Source organism: Erpetoichthys calabaricus, chromosome 3 (assembly GCF_900747795.2).
Source record: "Erpetoichthys calabaricus chromosome 3, fErpCal1.3, whole genome shotgun sequence".
Taxonomy (NCBI): domain Eukaryota; kingdom Metazoa; phylum Chordata; class Cladistia; order Polypteriformes; family Polypteridae; genus Erpetoichthys; species Erpetoichthys calabaricus.
The window spans coordinates 202,547,124-202,567,384 of record NC_041396.2 but is presented as its reverse complement, the minus strand read 5'-3'; positions in this window follow the sequence as shown (position 1 = coordinate 202,567,384).

Below are 20,261 nucleotides of genomic sequence, written 5' to 3'. Positions count from 1 at the left end.
AGGTTAGAAGGTGCCATATTTTTCTTTGACAACATATAATTAAATGGTCCATTAAAAAACTTGTATTGCTGGCCCATTAAAAAACTTGAATTGATGATCAGTAATTATACAAAATAGCAGTTACCAATTTCTGTTCACAGTTAATGCATTACAGTGATCCCTCGCTATATCGCGCTTCGCCTTTCGCGGCTTCACTCTATCGCGGATTTTATATGTAAGCATATTTAAATATATATCGCGGATTTTTTGCTGGTTCGCAGATTTCTGCGGACAATGGGTCTTTTAATTTCTGGTACATGCTTCCTCAGTTGGTTTGCCCAGTTGATTTCATACAAGGGACGCTATTGGCAGATGGCTGAGAAGAAACCCAACTTACTTTTCTCTCTCTCTCTCTTGTACTGACTTTCTCTGATCCTGACGTAGGGGGATTGAGCAGGGGGGCTGTTCGCACACCTAGACAATACGGACGCTCGTCTAAAAATGCTGAAAGATTATCTTCACGTTGCTACCTTCTGTGCAGCTGCTTCGTGAAGCGACATGCTGCACGGTGCTTCGCATACTTAAAAGCTCGAAGGGCACGTACTGATTTTTGCTTGTTTGTTTTTCTCTGTCTCTCTCTCTCTTTGTCTGCTCCTGACGGAGGGGGTGTGAGCTGCCGCCTTCAACAGCTTTGTGCCGCAGTGCTTCGCATACTTAAAAGCCAAACAGCCCTATTGATTTGTTTGCTTTCCTCTGTCTTTCTGACATTCTGTGCTCCTGACGCACACTCCTTTGAAGAGGAAGATATGTTTGCATTCTTTTAATTGTGAGATGGAACTGTCATCTCTGTCTTGTCATGGAGCACAGTTTAAACTTTTGAAAAAGAGACAAATGTTTGTTTGCAGTGTTTGAATAACGTTCCTGTCTCTTTACAACCTCCTGTGTTTCTGCGCAAATCTGTGACCCAAGCATGACAATATAAAAATAACCATATAAACATATGGTTTCTACTTCGTGGATTTTCTTATTTCGCGGGTGGCTCTGGAACGCAACCCCCGCGATGGAGGAGGGATTACTGTATTATACAATATTCAGTAACTATGATCTAAAAATAATTACAGTTTAGTAAAAATTAGAGAATTGTATGGAAAACAATTTTCAATAAAAGCTCTGGTTCTTATGATCACCTTAGGATGCCTTATTAATTGCCAAAAGACCTGGTAGCATTTCAGCATTTCATCAATAACAGTAAAAGCAGTATGTAATAATACCAAATTAGGCATTTAACATTTTTTGTATTCTATTGTTGAACGTGAAAAAAAAAATCTTGAAAATAAGCTAGAGAGCAGGCCAGAATTTTACCTGGTGTGTCCAGCAGAGGTTCATGAGACTTCAGCCAGGCTCCTAAGGTATCTGTTGGCTTCAGTTTGAGCAGGCCCAAGAAACTGGTAACAAATTAGAAAATTTTCCAAATACATATCAAAATCAAAAATTAAAAAAAAAATATAAAATACAAAGAAAGGCTCCAATATTAAAAAGAGGCAGAAAGGAATTGCCTAAAAGGCATATTAAAATAAATAACTTCTCAATACGCAATCCAATAATCAGAAAACAGCCAAAAAATACTGAAAAAAAAACAAAAAACACAGACAGAAAGCAATTTTTACAAAATTCCAATAAATGACAAATGGTTTCCACCTCTGAGGCTTCTCAGCCAGGTGACGTATTCTGAGGGAGAGATCAGAAGAGGTGACACCATGGAGGTCCCGCCTCTTAGGGCTCCACTTACAAGGAACACAGAACATAAGTACATTTAAAGTCAGAGTATATATTTAACCAGTAGTAAACAACACACAACAGAAATAACATAGAAATATAAAAAAAATAATATAAAAAGAACAAAAACAGCAATAAAACATTAAAACATGTGTAAATACTAGGGATGCCACAATGCCAACATTTTTGTATTCAATACAAATACCAGTAAAATGTCACAATACTCCATACTTATTCGATAACATTGCAAAAATAGAAATCCCTTTCCCTGGCTTTTTAATTAAAAGTAAAACCATTATTCAAAGTTGGCAATACTGTGCATTTTTCTTTAAAAGAATATAACATATGTTTATACCTACAGTAACAGCAAATTTAAAATAGTTGTATATTAATCAAGTAGTTGCCCAACTATCGTTTAAGTAAACTAGCGTTGGCAATCACAAATATCAAATTACAATACAAGACTTGAATTTAATGTGTGACAGACATCGGAATTTTCCCAGTGTAACAAAGCGTAGTTGGAGGTGGGGGGGAATATTGTTTTTTTGGGATGTCAGTGTAGTCTGTATAAAGAACATGAACAACATGACTTATCTTACCATGTGGACATTCTAATTTTATTCTCTGAAATGTTCTCACCTGTACCTAAAAATACTGCTTAAAATCAACACTAAAAATAAAAATGTAAACATTATTATGTCTCTGCTATTAAATTTGTGAATTCCATAAAGAATTGAGGATATTTTCATTTAAATAAACTATTTAAAGCTGTTTTATAACATGCTTTTGCTATTGTAAGATTTATGTTTGCATCACTAGCTGGTGAAAAACTTCGTAAAAAGTAATATTTTGCAGATTTGTCAATTCTGATTCTGATTCCCGGTTAATTATCCAAATCTTTCCCTTTTTTACATTTCTTTCCCAACTTCAAGGTTTCCTGTGTGAAATAATTACTTGTCATTTTTACATTAATCCGTTATTGATGAACTCTTGTAAAAACAACCTTTGGTGTGTTGTTTTCAAAGAATCGTATTTGAATGATAAGACTTTGTGATCACCTAGCCTGTGAACAAAACCAGAATTAGACTGGTGTTATTTGTATTGAATTAATTGTAACAGTCAGACTGCATTATATGCAAAAATGTTCCATTAACATAAACAGTACAATATACTGGATGTGCTTTCACTGCATTCATTACATGTTAGGTTTTACACTAATGAATGCTACTTTGTTTTCTAAAACCAAATGGCTGACACAAATTTATCATTTATAGATTCACATTTGATATGCTGCTCTGTCCGTACTGCTGTAACTGCACATCTTTGCAATGCGTTTCTATTAATGTAGTACAGTACATGTTATATTACTAGAGAGACATGCTTTGTACTTCAAAGCGTCAAATTGCAAAATAAATTTTGTTTTGGTATTAGCACATGGTGTAGCTTATTTCATTGGCTAAGCAGCCAAGCCAAATAGCTGCTTTGATTGAAACTTGTTGATTTTTACCTTCTACAGCCATTAGCACTGCCGCTGATGCAGTTTCCTCTCACATCCCAGAGTATTATATGGGCAATCTCTGCACTGCGTAGAAAATGGATGGGTGATCAGAAGGCTATCTAGAGACGAAATGCAAAGCCTCCATTTAATTGGAACAGTGTAAGATATGGAATTAAACAGCAATTAATCTTACCATCTACAAATTAAGAAATTGTAACTTATCTGATCAATGACATCATGCACTTTCAAAGCATGCACTAATGTACTTAGTAATGGATATTGTGTCCTTTTTTGAGATGTGTTAATGATAATGTGGTGCTGTAGCACTATGAGTGATTTTCTTAAGTAGTTTTTTATGCACTTTTATCATGTATTATTATGCCTTTCGAGGTAATACAAGGTAATATTCAGTATATTTCAGTATTTTGGTATTGACATAGCACTGAAAAAATTATTCTTGTGATATCTCTAGTTAATACATAACATACAGTAGCTGCCACCGTAAATACATAAAACAAAATCCCAGAATAAACCAAAAACAAGTCCCACAAACAAAGTTTGTCTTTAAACCAGGGTGACCAACAATGAAGACTCTGGAGGAGATGGGACAGATGAAGTGGGAAAACTTTGGCCCGGCAATAGGACACCTCTCAACAAGGGTGACTAGGCAGCATGCAGGACACTTCCCAGCAAGAAATAACTCTATTCTGGTGTTTGCATCATATCTGTTTTTTTGTTTTTTTTTTGCTCGACTGTTTTAGGAATGATTTTAGAAATGATCTAAATCTGATATAAGTGTATACATATGTGGCCCATACGCACAAAATAAAACCAATTTTGTCAGACAAATGTGATCCAATAGGCAGATCTTGGCTGCTGCATAACTAAACAATGTTTCAGAACAAGACATTTGGAAATTCCTCACCTCATGACGGCAAAGAAGAGAAATAGAAAATTAAAACTTGTAGCTATTGCTTTGAGGGCATTTATCACTGCCGCATGTGCATGAAGAAACCTGCTGAAATCAGAGAAGAGCCAGAACTGATGAGTGCGAGATATCAAGGTTTTCCAGAAAACAACAGTGGTTAGTAAAGCAGTGTAAATCCTTTCTGAAAGATTGAGATTCCAAGTCATTTTATGCTGATCACATCTTCTCTATAAATATCAGATCTTTGTCACGTAGAAGTGAAAATAGAGAATAGAGCAGCAATATGAACATGTTCATGTTTATGTTCAAAAATAAAACCCAAATTTGTGTGTGCTGCACTGGATTTAGGCTCTTGTGATTTAACAATAGTGCCATTGCTATCAATAACATGGCATTGGACCAAAATTTTTAAGTGCCTTTCAGAGAGCCTTGGTATCACAATCCCTCCTAACCCACTAACAGCTCTGTTCGGTGTTCTTCCAGACGGACCTGAAGTGGAGAAGGACAAGCAAACTGTGATTGCATTCACTACACTTTTGGCTCGCAGACTTATTTTATTAAACTGGAAGAATCCTAACTCTCCTCTGATAAGTCAGTGGGAAACCGATGTTTTATATTATTTGAAATTGGAAAAAATCAAATTCTCAGTTAGAGGATCTGTACAGAATTTTTTCAAAACCTGGCAGGATCTAATCAATAATATTTTAGAATAAGAGAAATAACTATTACCGCATTTATTTTCCTTCTCCATTTTTTATTTACCTATGTACAGTATATTTCTTCCTTTCTTTTGTTTATTGTTGCCTTATTAAAAAGCCCTAAGCAATTCTCCTTTGGCTTAGCTCTCCTTCTCAGGGGTGGGGTTTGATTTGTCTTCAATTTTTTTTTCTTTTTGTTATAAATTGATCTATTTGTATGGAATGATTACAATAAAATTAATAAAAAAAATAAATAACATGGCTGCATTCATAAATAAAAAATCTGAAACAGCCAAAGAGAGAGAAGTAATTTCACAAATTCCATCCATCTTCCAACCCGCTGAATCCGAACACAGGGTCACGGGGGTCCGCTGGAGCCAATCCCAGCAAACACAGGGCAGGAACCAATCCCGGGCAGGGTGCCAACCCACCGCAGAACACACAAACACACCCACACAGCAAGCACACACTAGGGCCAATTTAGAATCGCCAATCCACCTAACCTGCACGTCATTGGACTGTGGGAGGAAACCGGAGTGCCCAGAGGAAACCCACGCAGACACGGGGAGAACATGCAAACTCCACGCAGGGAGGACCGGGGAAGTGAACCCAGGTCCTCAGGTCTCCCAACTGCGAGGCAGCAGCGCTACCCACTGCGCCACCGTGCATAATAATCATAATAAGTAACACAAAAATAATTGCAGTGAAATTATAAAATTATAAAAAAATAAATACAGATAACCTGGATATGTGCTACTGAGACCCTGACAAATCCTTAACAGTTCCCTTCACTTAATACTTTTGCCATATTTAAGGGTTTTTTTTTTTTATTATTTGCCCCCTTCCAAAAATTCTAAATGGATTTTCTACTTTATTTTGAGTGATTTCACTTTGGTATTCAGTGATGACATTTTGATTACTCCACTAAGTACAGTATTAGCTCATGTTATAGAAGATCTAGGTAGATTACTTTATCTTAATTTATGTGAAATTACAGAAATTTGAGTTCAGCCATTCCACCATACGGTTTCTGGTTTCTGGAATCTTTAGGAATTAACCTTGCCTTGGAAGAGTAAAGGAATTGGCTAGGGGGGTTCGGACATCCATTTACAGTTTTTACTATAAAAGTTACTATTTGAAAATGTTATGATTTGGTTTCTTTTTTCAAAAAACTCCTTCCATATTCTAAACCTTTATCAAGAAATTTTATTTCCACATATAAGTTTTTTTTGGGTTGCTGAATGCATTTTGGGAATATGTTTATTGCTACAACTACATTTTCAAAAACAAATTTTCTGATGCCATTTTGTTTTCCCATCTGCATTCCTATTTTGTGAGATGCTTGGACGTGCATTATGTGTGAGATACTATCATGATGGTATAAAGGTCAGAATCACATGCTACTGTTTCTCTGAGATTTAGGATTCCTTTAAAAGACTTTGCAAGTGTGTTTTTTTATGTTAGCTTCCCAGTAAAAGATTATTGTATTTTCTCCTTTGATCCTGGTTTAACGTTTTGACTTATTTGTTTAATTTGACTTAACAGGTTTTCAATTTTAGATAGATAGATAGATAGATAGATAGATAGATAGATAGATAGATAGATAGATAGATAGATAGATAGATAGATAGATAGATAGATAGATAGATAGATAGATAGATAGATAGATAGATACTTTATTAATCCCAAGGGGAAATTCACATACTCCAGCAGCAGCATACTGATAAAGAACAATATTAAATTAAAGAGTGATAACAATGCAGGTATAACAGACAGACAATAACTTTGTATAATTTTAACGTTTGCCCCCCCCCCCCCCCCCCCCCGGGTGGAATTGAAGAGTCACATAGTGTGGGGGAGGAATGATCTCCTCAGTCTGTCAGTGAAGCAGGACATTGACAGCAGTCTGTCGCTGAAGCTGTTCCTCTGTCTGGAGATGATACTGTTCAGTGGATGCAGTGGATTCTCCATTATTAACAGGAGCCTGCTCAGTGCCTGTCGCTCTGCCACGGATGTCAAACTGACCAGCTCCATGCCTACAATAGAGCCTGGCTTCCTCACCAGTTTGTCCAGGTGTGAGACGTCCCTTTTCTTTATGCTGCTTCCCCAGCACACCACTGCGTAGAAGAGGGCGTTCGCCACAACCATCTGATAGAACATCTGCAGCATCTTATTGCAGATGTTGAAGGACGCCAGCCTTCTAAGGAAGTATAGTCGGCTCTGTCCTTTCTTACACAGAGCATCAGTATTGGCAGTCCAGTCCAATTTATCATCCAGCTGCACTCCCAGGTATTTATAGGTTAATACCCTCTGCACACAGTCACCTCTGATGATCACGGGGTCCATGAGGGGCCTGGTCCTCCTAAAATCCACCACCAGCTCCTTGGTTTTGCTGGTGTTCAATTGTAGATGGTTTGAGTCGCACCATTTAACAAAGTCCTTGATGAGGTTCCTATACTCCTCCTCCTGCCCATTCCTGATGCAGCCCACGATAGCAGTGTCGTCAGCGAACTTTTGCACATGGCAGGACTCAGAGTTGCATTGGAAGTCCGATGTATATAGGCTGAAGAGGACCGGAGAAAGTACAGTCCCCTGCGGCGCTCCTGTGTTGCTGACCACAATGTCAGACCTGCAGTTCCCAAGACGCACATACTGAGGTCTGTGTGTAAGACAGTCCACGATCCATGCCAGCAGGTATGAATTTACTCCCATCTCTGTCAGCTTGTCCCTAAGGAGCAGAGGTTGGATTGTGTTGAAGGTGCTAGAGAAGTCTAGAAACATAATTCTTACAGCACCACTGCCTCTGTCAAAGTGGGAGAGGGATCGGTGTAGCATGTAGATGATGGCATCCTCCGCTCTCACCTTCTCCTGGTATGCGAACTGCAGAGGGTCGAGGGTGTGGCGGACCTGTGGCCTTAGGTGGTGAAGCAGCAGCCGCTCCATGGTCTTTATCACATGTGACGTCAGAGCGACAGGCTGGAAGTTGTTCAGCTCACTAGGACGTGATATCTTTGGGACAGGGGTGATGCAAGATGTTTTCCAAAGCCTTGGGACTTTTGTAATTATTTCCCTGACCATACCTTTGTTATTTGTTTGACAGAAGTCTGTGGTTTGAGGCTAGTATGGAGGACCTTCAGGCTAGTGGTGTAACCATACATTTCACCGACAACAAACGCTGATGAAATTGTTCACATGACATGAGGATTAATTTCAAAAGTGCGCTCAGCCCAGGCTTTATCATTAGGAAGTAATAATTTCTAAAAATCAACTTACTCTGGCATGGAATTATGGGTCTCAGAACCTATCCTGACATCATTAGGTAGAAGGCACAAATCCATCAGAGGGTACACTCATTTATAGAAGACTGAATTAGAGTTGCCACTTAACCTAATATTTCCAACTTTTGGATGTGAAAGGAAAACTGCAGTGTCTGGAGAAAATCTACACAGGTAGTGGCCAATATGTTAACGGCCATCCTGCTAAGTCCCAAAGTGTTACAGGAAGAAGACTCATTAATAGTCTCGTTTGCACCATTTCTTTTATAATGGCTTTTACAAACAAGAAAATGCTTATTTTTTTTAATTGTCTTGCAAAAATTGTATGACTTTTAGTGTGTGTAGAATTCCATATCACAATTTTTGAATAATTATTTGGATAATCCATTCTAGGTAAAAAGATTGTGGTAAGCCACAGCCTGTCCAACCACAAGGAAATAACCAACCTGAGATGGGGCAACAGTCCATTGAAGAGTCCAGTCATGCACATGGGCCAGTTTAGAGTGACTAACCTAGCAAGCACAAGTTTGGTGATATGAAAAGCTAAAATACCCAGTTACAGTGATAAAAGAAGAAGATGAAAACCGAACGTAGAGTGTGAGTGACTGCAGAAGTCAAACTCAGAAGACAGCAGTGCTTCCTACTGCAAGACAATGCCACTCCACTATCTGAATAATTAATCATTATATTTCTAAAAAGAAGAATGTGTATTGCCTCATATGCTTCAACTAAAAAACTGCTGTCCTTGCCAACTATGAAATTGTTGGTCTGCACCCAAAAATGAAGACTATTTTGTTTAAGAAATGCAATCTCCTTAGACATTCATTTTTGCAAGACAACTATGACATATTTTTAATATACACATAGAAAGATTTATAGTTGTATAACAAGTGTAAGTTGTATTATTGGTGAGTTCAGAGACTCTAGCTTTAAAATGATATAAATGCAAAGTAAAGTTGGTGCTAATGTTCTTTTCCTTAAATCTTTTGAAATCCTTCCCTAAATTCTTCCTTCCAGCAAGAGCAGAAATAAAGAAAAATATGAACATTTTTGTTTAAAGCTAATTCAGGGTGACTTTTTCCTTTTCAATTAAAATTGCCACCTGCCCCTTAAAATGATCCACATACTTTCGACATCTGGTCAAAATTTTACTTGAAAAAAAAAGCTATCAAAAGTATACTTTAACTGAAGTAAAATTCTTTCGTTTTTTACATGTCAGCAGTTTCATCAAGCCCTCAGAGGGTCAGTGGTCATAGTTTCCAACATTTGTCAAATTCAGAATGTATTCTTAAAATTGGTTTCACTTAAATGTATGGAAATTGGTTTTATTCGTAACATGTACAGGAGTCAAATAAAACATGAATGACTGATTTGCATAATTCTTTACATTTTTCAGAAAGACAGAAAATTGAAAAAGGTTGCCACGTGGCATTTACATTATTCTTTGATTTCAGGATTGGGCTAGCACAACTGCCACTATGCTGTGACTTGCCTAATGTGCACCATTTGTATGTGAAGGATGCGACAGAATCACACGGGCAGCTTGACAGCACAGTGCTGTGTTGGTGGTGTTATTCAGAGACCTGGGAACACTTCCACCATCTGTGTGACTTTACATGTTTTCCCATTTCCTTGTGGGTTTTCTCTGAGTACTTCAGTTTGTTTCTTTATCCCAAAATGTATCTGTTCCCCGTGGGTCCACCCACATAGTAGTGAAACAGGACAAACTTTAAAAATCTATAAAAAAAAAGGTGTCTTTAGCTAAGCGGAGGCAAAGTACACTCCAAAACTTAGAGGTAGACAGACTCCCCACTCCTGACGTCACGCTTCCCCCTCCCCTCGGCCCTCAGCCTCAGATTAGCGTGAATATATATCTCTCCTGCAAGCAAACTATGATTCTTAGCACGATGAGAGAAGTTGCAAAATCAACTGGAATGTTCAGGCAAATTCTAGAAAAAAACCCAATCTAAATCTGATAAGTAGTTTTCTCATTCGCTATCTAATCAGATGTACACTAAGATACGCTCTGAGGCTGGTGCATAAGTGAGAAAGCCTGCCGCCCTCCCGTCAGCCCGCTGTGTCTCTCTCGGATTCACGCAAATATATCAGTACCACAAGCGAACAAGTGACAGCACAATGAGAGAAGTCGCAAAATCAACTGGAATGTTCAAGCAAATTATAGAAAAAAACCCAATCTATATCCGTTGAGTAGTTCCCTTGTGAAAAAGGGACAGACAGACAGAAGTTGGATTTTATATATATAGAGATATATTGTACAGGTTGGGGTATTTGGGAATTCTATGTATATGTGGAAAGGTAGATACCCTGCTTTCTGTTCCATGTTTTACAAATCAGGGCATATCAAACAATCATTACGCCCTAACTAAATGTTAAACTGAGCTAAGTCTGAGTCAGGTGAACAACAATTCTTGACAGCTTTTACTTTATTGGTTGTTTCCTGTCTTGCACTCATTGGCTCCCCAAAACTTTAAAGTGCTTTAATAATCAGTTGATTTTTTATATTGCATAGATTTACAGGTATACTTAACTGTTTGATAAACTGCAGCCTAACATTCTCAAACTTGCTTTGTCTAATTCATGACCCAGGGAAACAGTGCCTGTTCTGGCAAATCTGGGTGCAAGGCAGGAAAAACCCTGGACAGGGCAGCAGTTCAACTGTATGTCGTGCATACAGACACATTCAGCCAGTTTAAAGATGCCATTTCTACTAACCTAGTCTGGTCTTTGGGGATTTGGGAGAAAAACCAAAGCAGACACGGAGAATGTTCACATCGAACATGTACAATGAGCAGGTGTGGGATTTGAATCCAGGACATTGTCAGTCAGTCAGTCAGTATCCAACCCGCTATCTCGTAACACAGGGTAACGGGGATCTGGTGGAGGCAATCCCATCCAGCACAGGGCGCAAGGCAGGAACAAACCCCGGGCAGGGCACCTGCCCACCACAGTCCAGGACATTGTGTAGGAGTTAAACCAACCACTGTGGAACTGTGCCGTCACCAACTAGGAGTTAAAGGCGATTTTTTAAAAGATTGATTTTCAAGACATTGCTAACTATGATAACTATTTTGAACATTGAGAATTTTAACACATGAATTGTGGGAATTAATAATCTGACATAACATAACTTAAGATAATGCAACACAACACAGCATTCTCGAATGCAGTTAATCCAAATTTGGTTTGCAGGGCTAATTCAAGGTTGTTATAAAAATTAGCCTAAGTACTGTGATAAGTGGAGAGAGTGGTAGTGATTTAAGTGTGACAGCACTTTCAGCATTCATCTCATGATCATATCACTCTTGTGAAACTGATTCATTATTTGTTTCTTTTGCTTGTTGCCAAAGGCCCATTCATATCTATCTGTCTAGCCGTCCTCCAGTTTTCCGACCCATTTAATCCAATCTATGGTTGCAAGCCTAACCTTGTAACATTAGCCAGAAGGCAAGAACCAACTTTGGAGAGGGCATCAGTCCATCCCAGGGGATATTTAATCACACACATCATTGGAACAAATAAAGTTCTATCTATCTATCTATCTATCTATCTATCTATCTATCTATCTATCTATCTATCTATCTATCTATCTATCTATCTATCTATCTATCTATTCTGAATTCTGAATGTAAAAACAAAATAATGCAATGACGTGTGGCTATCCAACTAACAAAACATCACAATAGACTCAACTAAGGCACTTAAATGCTACATCCTCTTAATGTGAATAAAGTACAATGTAATTCCAAACTGTTAGCATTGCAGCCTCACAGTTATGGTTTCTGTCTATAAGGAGCCTGCATGTTCTCCATTTGGGGTTTCTTCCCACTTCCCAGACATGTGACAACTCTAACCTATGAGTGAGTGTGGGTGTGTGCACACATGTGGTCTACAGTGGACTTGAAAATCATTCAAGGGTGGTCCCTGCCTTGAACCTAGTACAGTTGGGTTAAGCCCCATCCTCCCAGGAACTCCCGGATTTGGAGTGAGAAGGTTCCCACATGTATATATGTCATTTCTGAGTAACTTTATCACTTCTTATAAGATTGGAATTCATGCAGAGCAGCATAAATTAAAGTTTGATGTTTATGGGTTAGGTTTTAACTATATCTTTTTGCACATCTAAGAATTATGTGGACCTTTCCAATGCTGGATTTCGAGTTCTCCAGGGGCTTTTAAAAGCTCTTCTATCACTGCGCTGATAACTTTATGTTTGCTTAAAGGACTGTTAAAATAGATTACAATGTAATTTTTGCAAGATCATTCCCAAATTGCTGTGTAAACAGAAATGCATTGCCTTGTGTTTAAAGAAAATTAATTCTTTCTGTGTGTCATTGTGAATTAGACATTAAAAATAAAAACAGAAAACAGTTGAATATTTGTGGATCTACATTGGTTATTGGAACAGATATTTACCAGCATGTTCCACTTCATTTTTGGAAATTTTTAATTTGAGGTGACACTGTAAAGGAAACCCTGGCTTTGTGTTAGAGATGACTCTCAGGATGACAATTAGTAGAAATAATGTTTTTATAAAAGCTGTAGGCAATCACAGAGTAAAAATGTGAATGTTTTGAACTGGAATACTCACAAGTCCTATAGCTCAATATATTTAATTAGGTCTATTTGGCTTATCAAGTATACAGTTAGTTCAAGAGTTTCCTTTTTGAACCCCTGATAAGAAGTGGAACGTTACCCTTCCTCTTTTTCTCTGGTTAAGCTACTTATAACAAATATTCAGTCTTTTTCTTTGAAGTTTACCATCCTCTAATCTGCCAACTGAAATTAGTAATTTGTAGATTCCCATGCTGTTTCTTGACAATACGATACTTCAACACTTACATTAAAATAAATTCATGTTGGTGTGTAGCATTATATGTTTGATGGATTCTCTAAGTAGTGGGGTAAGTATGGGTGGTACTCCTCGAATTTATAGATGAGGTGTGCAGAGTACATTTTTAAGAGTTATGAGAAACCAGTGCTGGTGGGTGGTTCAAAAACTTTCATCAGTTTTGGTAAAGTTATGGTCATAACTTTTATTTTTGGTCATTAGCATCAGACCTTTCTATAAATGAGCAAGTGATAAATTAATCTTACAATGATGCTTCAACTAAACTGTTTTAGATCTTTCAACATGATACAAAAATAGAATATGAACTGATGAAGTCCTGTGTGTCACAGTCTTGTGGACAGAATGAGCAGCAGAAATTTGATTGAAAGGTCTTTCTTCAAGAATATGGCAGAAGTGCACAAAAGCTGTGTTGTGATTTGTAAGTCTAAACCTACAAACAACCAAACTCCTAAGGAGTTGCTTCAGCGCTAAATCTTCGGTGAGCGTGCTTCCCTTAATCAAACAAATTTTGGATGCAAGGTCAGATTACATGTGCGCCATATATATAACAACCACACAGCATTATAGCTTCCAAAAGTTCTAAAACAGAAGAGCCGATTGAAACAATCTACAAAATGGTGCTTCTTATATGAAAATAAATGCACAATACAATGACAAAAAAGTAAAAAATGTTCATAAAATTATTAACGTGTCAGGAAAAGGATTCAATGCTGATGAAATGCTTCTGACTCGCTTCCATCACCAGTAGGTTTGGATTTACATATGATGTGGATAGTGTCCACTGTTGAGCTATAAATTCAGTCACAATTTAGTTTCTAATTTGGCATAAAATGACGGTGCAGGTCGGCCCCATGCTACCGGTCCTGCCAGGGAGGTTCTTGAACCCACTACCACTAATAATGTACCCAACGGATGATCCAGCAAATGAGGACACACACACAAACATAGCAAGGGGTAGGTGCAAAAGTGCTTTTATTAAAATCAATCCAAACCAAAGTGTCCAAAGAGTGTAGTGCTCCAGAAGTCAATCCATAAAATCAAGGTGCTGGTGGAGGTTAAAACCATCCATTAAAATAATCCAATAAAATCAATGAGACACTCCATGAAGACAATGAGCCTCAATGCTTCCTTCTCAAATCTGATGTCTCCTCCCCTTATCCTGTTTGGACCTTGCAGAAAGAGGAGACATCCACCCACAGGTTCAGTCAACCTTCATACAGTGTATCCCAGCTCAGGTCCCCATTCCCTGGCCTTCAGCAAACCTAGAGTGCCACGCTCAGCCACACACATCTCCCACTGCCAGTGCCTGCGTATCCACGGAAACACCGCATTTTGGGCCACTCCTACTTCCAGGTAAACACTCAGTAAGAGCGCCCTTTCCGTATCCTCTGACTCCTACAGCCCCGAGACTCACACTCAATCACCTGCCTCACTCCATGCTCTCTCTCTCTCTCTCTCTCTCTGCTTCCTTTTTATTTTCCTCCTATTCTTTTAACCCTGTTCGTGTTTCTTTTCTCCCTTCTCTCTTCCTGGCCTCTCTCAACGGCCAGTCTATTGTCTCCCCTTTCTCTGTGCCGGCTCCCCCTTAAATGCCTTTCATGGGCGCAACATCTCAAGTGCGTACCACAGAAAGCCGATGATGCAGTTAAGACAGAACAGACCCTCACGTACAGGTGAGTCTCACCCCAATTACCTCACGAACCTCCCGCACCTGCATGTGCACGCACACACATGGAGATCGAGCCGGCTATTCAGTGATTTATTTATTTAAAAACGGACCACTAAACTGTTAGCCTGCACACCTGCTATACCACATATAGGCATTTTATCTTTGCTATTGCCTTGCTGGCTATACAGTTGGAGCATTGTTGATGCTTTTTTATAACATATGAAGTTACAGTATCTGTTAGTTTGCCCTCTGATGTGCAGAAGGATGTTCCTTGTCTCTGAACTCTCACAGTTCCAATATATTGAGGATTCCATCTGGGACATTTTAAGCTTCCAACAAGGTGAATATTGTCCTCACTTTCACCATTGTAGGCCACTGTCTAGTACTGTGCCATCCTGGCCAGGCCTTTGTTTTTGGTGAACCCTTTACATTATACAGTAGCAGAGAGGATGTGAAAGGTGACCATCTGAGAAGAAAATGGAGTAAGATTTAAAGATTAGTGAGTTACTCATGGCTTCTTATAGAAGAGTGAGTAATAAAAACACATTAAATTGAGACAAAGTGCCTAGAGGAAACTCATAAGGAAATGGGAAAACGTGTAAACTCACACAAATGGTGAAAGTGTTCCCAGGTCTATGGATAACACAATCAGCATTGCACTCTGCTGTCATGCTGCCCATGTGATACTGTCCCATCCTGTGGTGCAGTACAAAATAAAAAATTAAACTATGTCAAGTCAGTACTTGGGAAAATATAGTAAGAGAGAAATAAACATGTCTAGCTTCTGTTGTAATTCTCTGATAAGTGCCTTTGAAATCTTTTTGACTAGAGACAAACATGCCATGATCAAGAGGTATGAAATCTACCATAGTAGGCCCAGAGGGGTCTATGATTCTAATGGCTGTAATATTAAGCCTGTTTAAATTGCTGGACAAGTGTAGTGCACAAAATACAGTAAACAAGATTACTGGCCCCTTGAGTGTAAAGTAGATGGACTTGTTACACAGTATCCATATGGTTGGAAGAGGAATTGTAGCCATAAATTATAAAATGAGAGGTGCTCAAGAGGTTAGGCGGTTAACAGTAGGAGACAGCACTAGAAAAAAAAGCCCCCTGTGATTAGACTGGCAATGTAATGTAATTCACAAAACTCATTTTGTGTAATAGTGTAGCATACTGTATATTAAATCATAAGATGCAACACCAACAGGCTGATCTTTTTGAAATACTTTCTGTTCGATTTGTGCACCAGAACCTAACCATGTCCTTAATAAACTTAAATTCTTGCTTATTTATCATGTGCGTCTTATAACTGTAATAAATCTGCTTTGGTTTAATGTAAAATGACATTTTCTTACCCACTTAATACAGAACATACTGTAGGTTGCAAGGCAGGAACAAAGCCAGTCCATTGTAGGACGAACAGACACACATACAATAAACACACACTAAGGACAAATTGCCATCACCAATTCACTATTCACTGTCTTTGGACAGTGGGAGGAAACCCACGCAGACATGGGGAGGACATGCAAATTCCATGCAGGGAGGACCTGGGACACAAACCCCGATCTCTTTACTGCACCACCCTGCTGCCTTTAATGTAATATGTAATATAATATTAATTAGAGATGACTTGAGTTATTGAGTTATGCAAAAAATTACTTTTAAAATACTTCTTTTTATAACAATTTGGATTGTTTGAAATATTAATATTTAATACAATTTCGTATTTTTACAATATGACTGCAAACAGCAAATTTGGTTCCAGTTGCTATTGTCTTCTGGGTCTAATCTCACCCTTATTTGTCCTGCAGTGTTTCACTGCTTCACCTCTGCAATGGGTCTCCCTCTGGGGCTCTTAAATTTCCATGTATTGGAGGTTACCCACCCAGGGCTTCACCTCTTGAATATAGCTTTAGTATTAGTCTAAGGAGGACCCCAGGGCCAAAAAGTACATTAAAAACTAAATCCGTAATTTTCTATGTTCTTTTGAGACCTCTGAACATCTAAGATTAACAAGAGAGTGATACTTTGAAAGCAAAAGACTGGCTTAGTAATTTCTGTAAAGAGTCTTGTCATGGAAAGAAATCTGCCTAAAGTGCTGAAGCCCTTTGGCTATTTTCCCAGGTCTTGAAATAAAAAAAAAACATTAATTAAATTTTAACTTTCGATCATAATTTTATTACTGTATCTGCCTTCAACATATCTACTAAAATGTCACATTTATAACAATATATTTTCTGTACCCACTGATTTTAACTAGGCACAATATAAATTCACATGGAGTGGATCACCCAGTTGTCCACCTCAATATTCCTCAAAAACACAATGACACTCGCCCATCTCTTCTTTATAACTTTTGCTCCTCTAATTTCCAGTTGTCCTCCCTTGCAAATATCTCGCTGTACATGGAGCAATGGGATTACTCTGCGGCAAGAGATGGAAACCCAACAGTCATGAGGAACCAAAGAAGAAAGTTGGTGTCACATCCTAACAGAACTCTGTTTACTTCTACAAAAAGACTCCTATACTCTGTCTCATCCCCTTTATCAATACACCCCAAGAGTGCAGAATCATCAGAGAATTTCTGCAAGTGACACAACCTGGTGTTATATTTATAGTCTGAGATGTACAGAGTGAAGAGAAAAGGAGACAGGACTATTCTTTGTGATGCTCAAGTTGTTGCTCACATCTGTATCAGAAACACAGTCCATTATTTAGGACACCATAGGTCCATCCACCTGTTACAATGAATCATTTATTTACTATGAAAGTTTCAGTACTATATGGTGGTGGTAGTAGAAGTAGTAGTAGTGCTAGTAATGTCACAATGAAATTCTCACATGTAAACCAACATACAACACATCTTAACTGTCCGGCATTATAAATAAAAAAGAATGTGAGCCTATAAGAGTTTACTTCATCTATCCAGCAAAACCAACAACAAATACAGTAGCTCATGCAAGAACAAGAAAGTAATGGAATTGAAAGACACAAAAATGAAGGCACAAGTTCAAGCTATAATGGTACACAAAACCAAAAGAGTAACAAGCGACAATATGTTTCTGTTTCCACAACCAAATAATTCTTTACTGCTTACCTTGTGACAAAATCCTATTTATCCAAACATCATTCTCAACCAAATACACAGGCACATGCTTGTGCCACTGAAGTTGCACAGTTGTATAAAGCAGAAAGTGTCAAAATAATTGTCACCAGCTGCAATCATACAAAGCACGGAATAGCTGCATAGGGAACTCAATTACACAGCGACCATAAAAGATGAAATGTACCACTAACAGAATCAATTAACATGAAAAAAATAACAAGAAAACTGAATGTGATTCCAGCACGGGACTTATATAAATTCCTGGAGCTACTGAGCTGTGATCTTATAATTTCTGATTCCACTTCATCCATGAAATATGTCTTGTAGTTCATAGGACAAGGACTTACAATTGCTTCAAGACCACTGGCCCTCTATTACTGAAATGTAACCCTGACTCTTTTTTGCTGGACATATAGCAGTTTCAGGAAACAAAAATAGATAATGGTGATAATAAAAATAATGGTGGCATGGATCGTGGACTATCTTACAGACAGACCTCAGTATGTGCGTCTTGGGAACTGCAGGTCTGACATTGTGGTCAGCAACACAGGTGCGCCGCTAGGGGACTGTACTTTCTCCGGTCCTGTTCAGCCTATATACATCGGACTTCCAATACAACTCGGAGTCATGCCACGTGCAAAAGTTCGCTGACAACACTGCTATCGTGGGCTGCATCAGGAGTGGGCAGGAGGAGGAGTATAGGAACCTAATCAAGGACTCAAACCACCTACAGCTGAACACCAGCAAAATCAAAGAGCTGGTGGTGGATTTTAGGAGGACCAGGCCCCTCATGGACTCTGTGATCATCAGAGGTGACTGTGTGCAGAGGGTACAGACCTATAAATACCTGGGAGTGCAACTGGATGATAAATTGGACTGGATTGCCAATATTGATGCTCTGTGCAAGAGAGAAAAGATACCTCCTTAGAAGGCTGGTGTCTTTCAACATCTGCAATAAGTAGCAGTTCTATCAGACGATTGTGGCGAGTGCCCTCTTCTACGGAGTGGTGTGCTGGGGAGGCAGCATAAAGAAGAAGACGCCTCACGCCTGGGCAAACTGGTAAGGAAGGCAGGCTCTATTGTAGGCATGGAGCTGGACAGTTTGACATCCGTGGCAGAGCGACGGGCGCTGAGCAGGCTCCTGTCAATCATGGAGAATCCACCACATCCACTAAACAGTATATCTCCAGACAGAGGAGAAGCTTCAGCGACAGACTGTTGTCACTGTCCTGCTCCACTGACAGACTAAGGAGATCATTCCTCCCCCACACTATGACTCTTCAATTCCACCTGGGGGTGGGTAAACGTTAACATTATACAAAGTTATTGTCTGTTTTACCTGCATTTTTATCACTCTTTAATTTAATATTGTTTTTTATCAGTATGCTGCTGCTGGAGTATGTGAATTTCCCCTTGGGGATTAATAAAGTATCTATCTATCTATCTATCTATCTATCTATCTATCTATCTATCTATCTATCTATCTATCTATCTATCTATCTATCTATCTATCTATAGATTCCTGCAAGTTCCTCACAGCAATGCACTTAATGTGGCATTTTTAGGGAATTTTCTTTCAGTACACACTTTAGCATATTATTATTATTATTATTATTATTATTATTATTGATGGCAGCACAGCCCTGTTACTGTTAGTGTGGAATTTATACATTCTTCCTCTGTTTCCTTGGGTTTTATTCAGGTACCCAAGTTACCTCTCAAATGGCAATGACACGCAAGTTAAATTAATTAGCAATTCTGAACAGGTTCTTTGGTAGCGTGTATTGGTGTATGCACAAGTGTGTATGTGATGGACTGTTGTTTCAGCCTTTTTCCTAAAGCAGTCAGCGTAGTCTTTGGTCTCTCATGACCCTGATTTAAACAATATTCATATTGGAAATGATCAATGTGATGCTATTTGTAATACTATCATTACCACCTTCAGGCATATGTTTACCATCACAATTTTTCAGAAAGTTTTTTCTTCACCACATTAAAACTTATTTTCTTTTATACTCCTTTGCCATAAATGTGACACATTTATCTAATTTATTTCTATTAAAAAGTTGTCAGGCCAGACAATCAACAGTATATATATATGTATTGTTGTGGGTGGCCAGGACTTTTGCCCTGCTGGGAAGCAAAGATTACAAAGGACCAGGGGAGAGAGAGCTAGATGAAAGCACCCCAAGCTTGCAGTGGTGACTGAGACTCCCACATGGCCCTAAGGGAGGTGGAGTTTGGACTTTGGGGTCTAGGGGGTGCTGCAGAAATGGCAGAGCACTTTGTGGCAGCACTCCCACCACAGCCAGAAGTGCTGCCTGAAGAAGATCACCAGATGCCTGGAGCACTTACGGGCACTCTATGAAAGGAGCCAGCCACAACTACTTGGGAAGTTGGGAGGAAGGTGGACAAAGTGTTCTGGAGAAGGAGTGGAGGTAAAAGAGAGAGAGAGA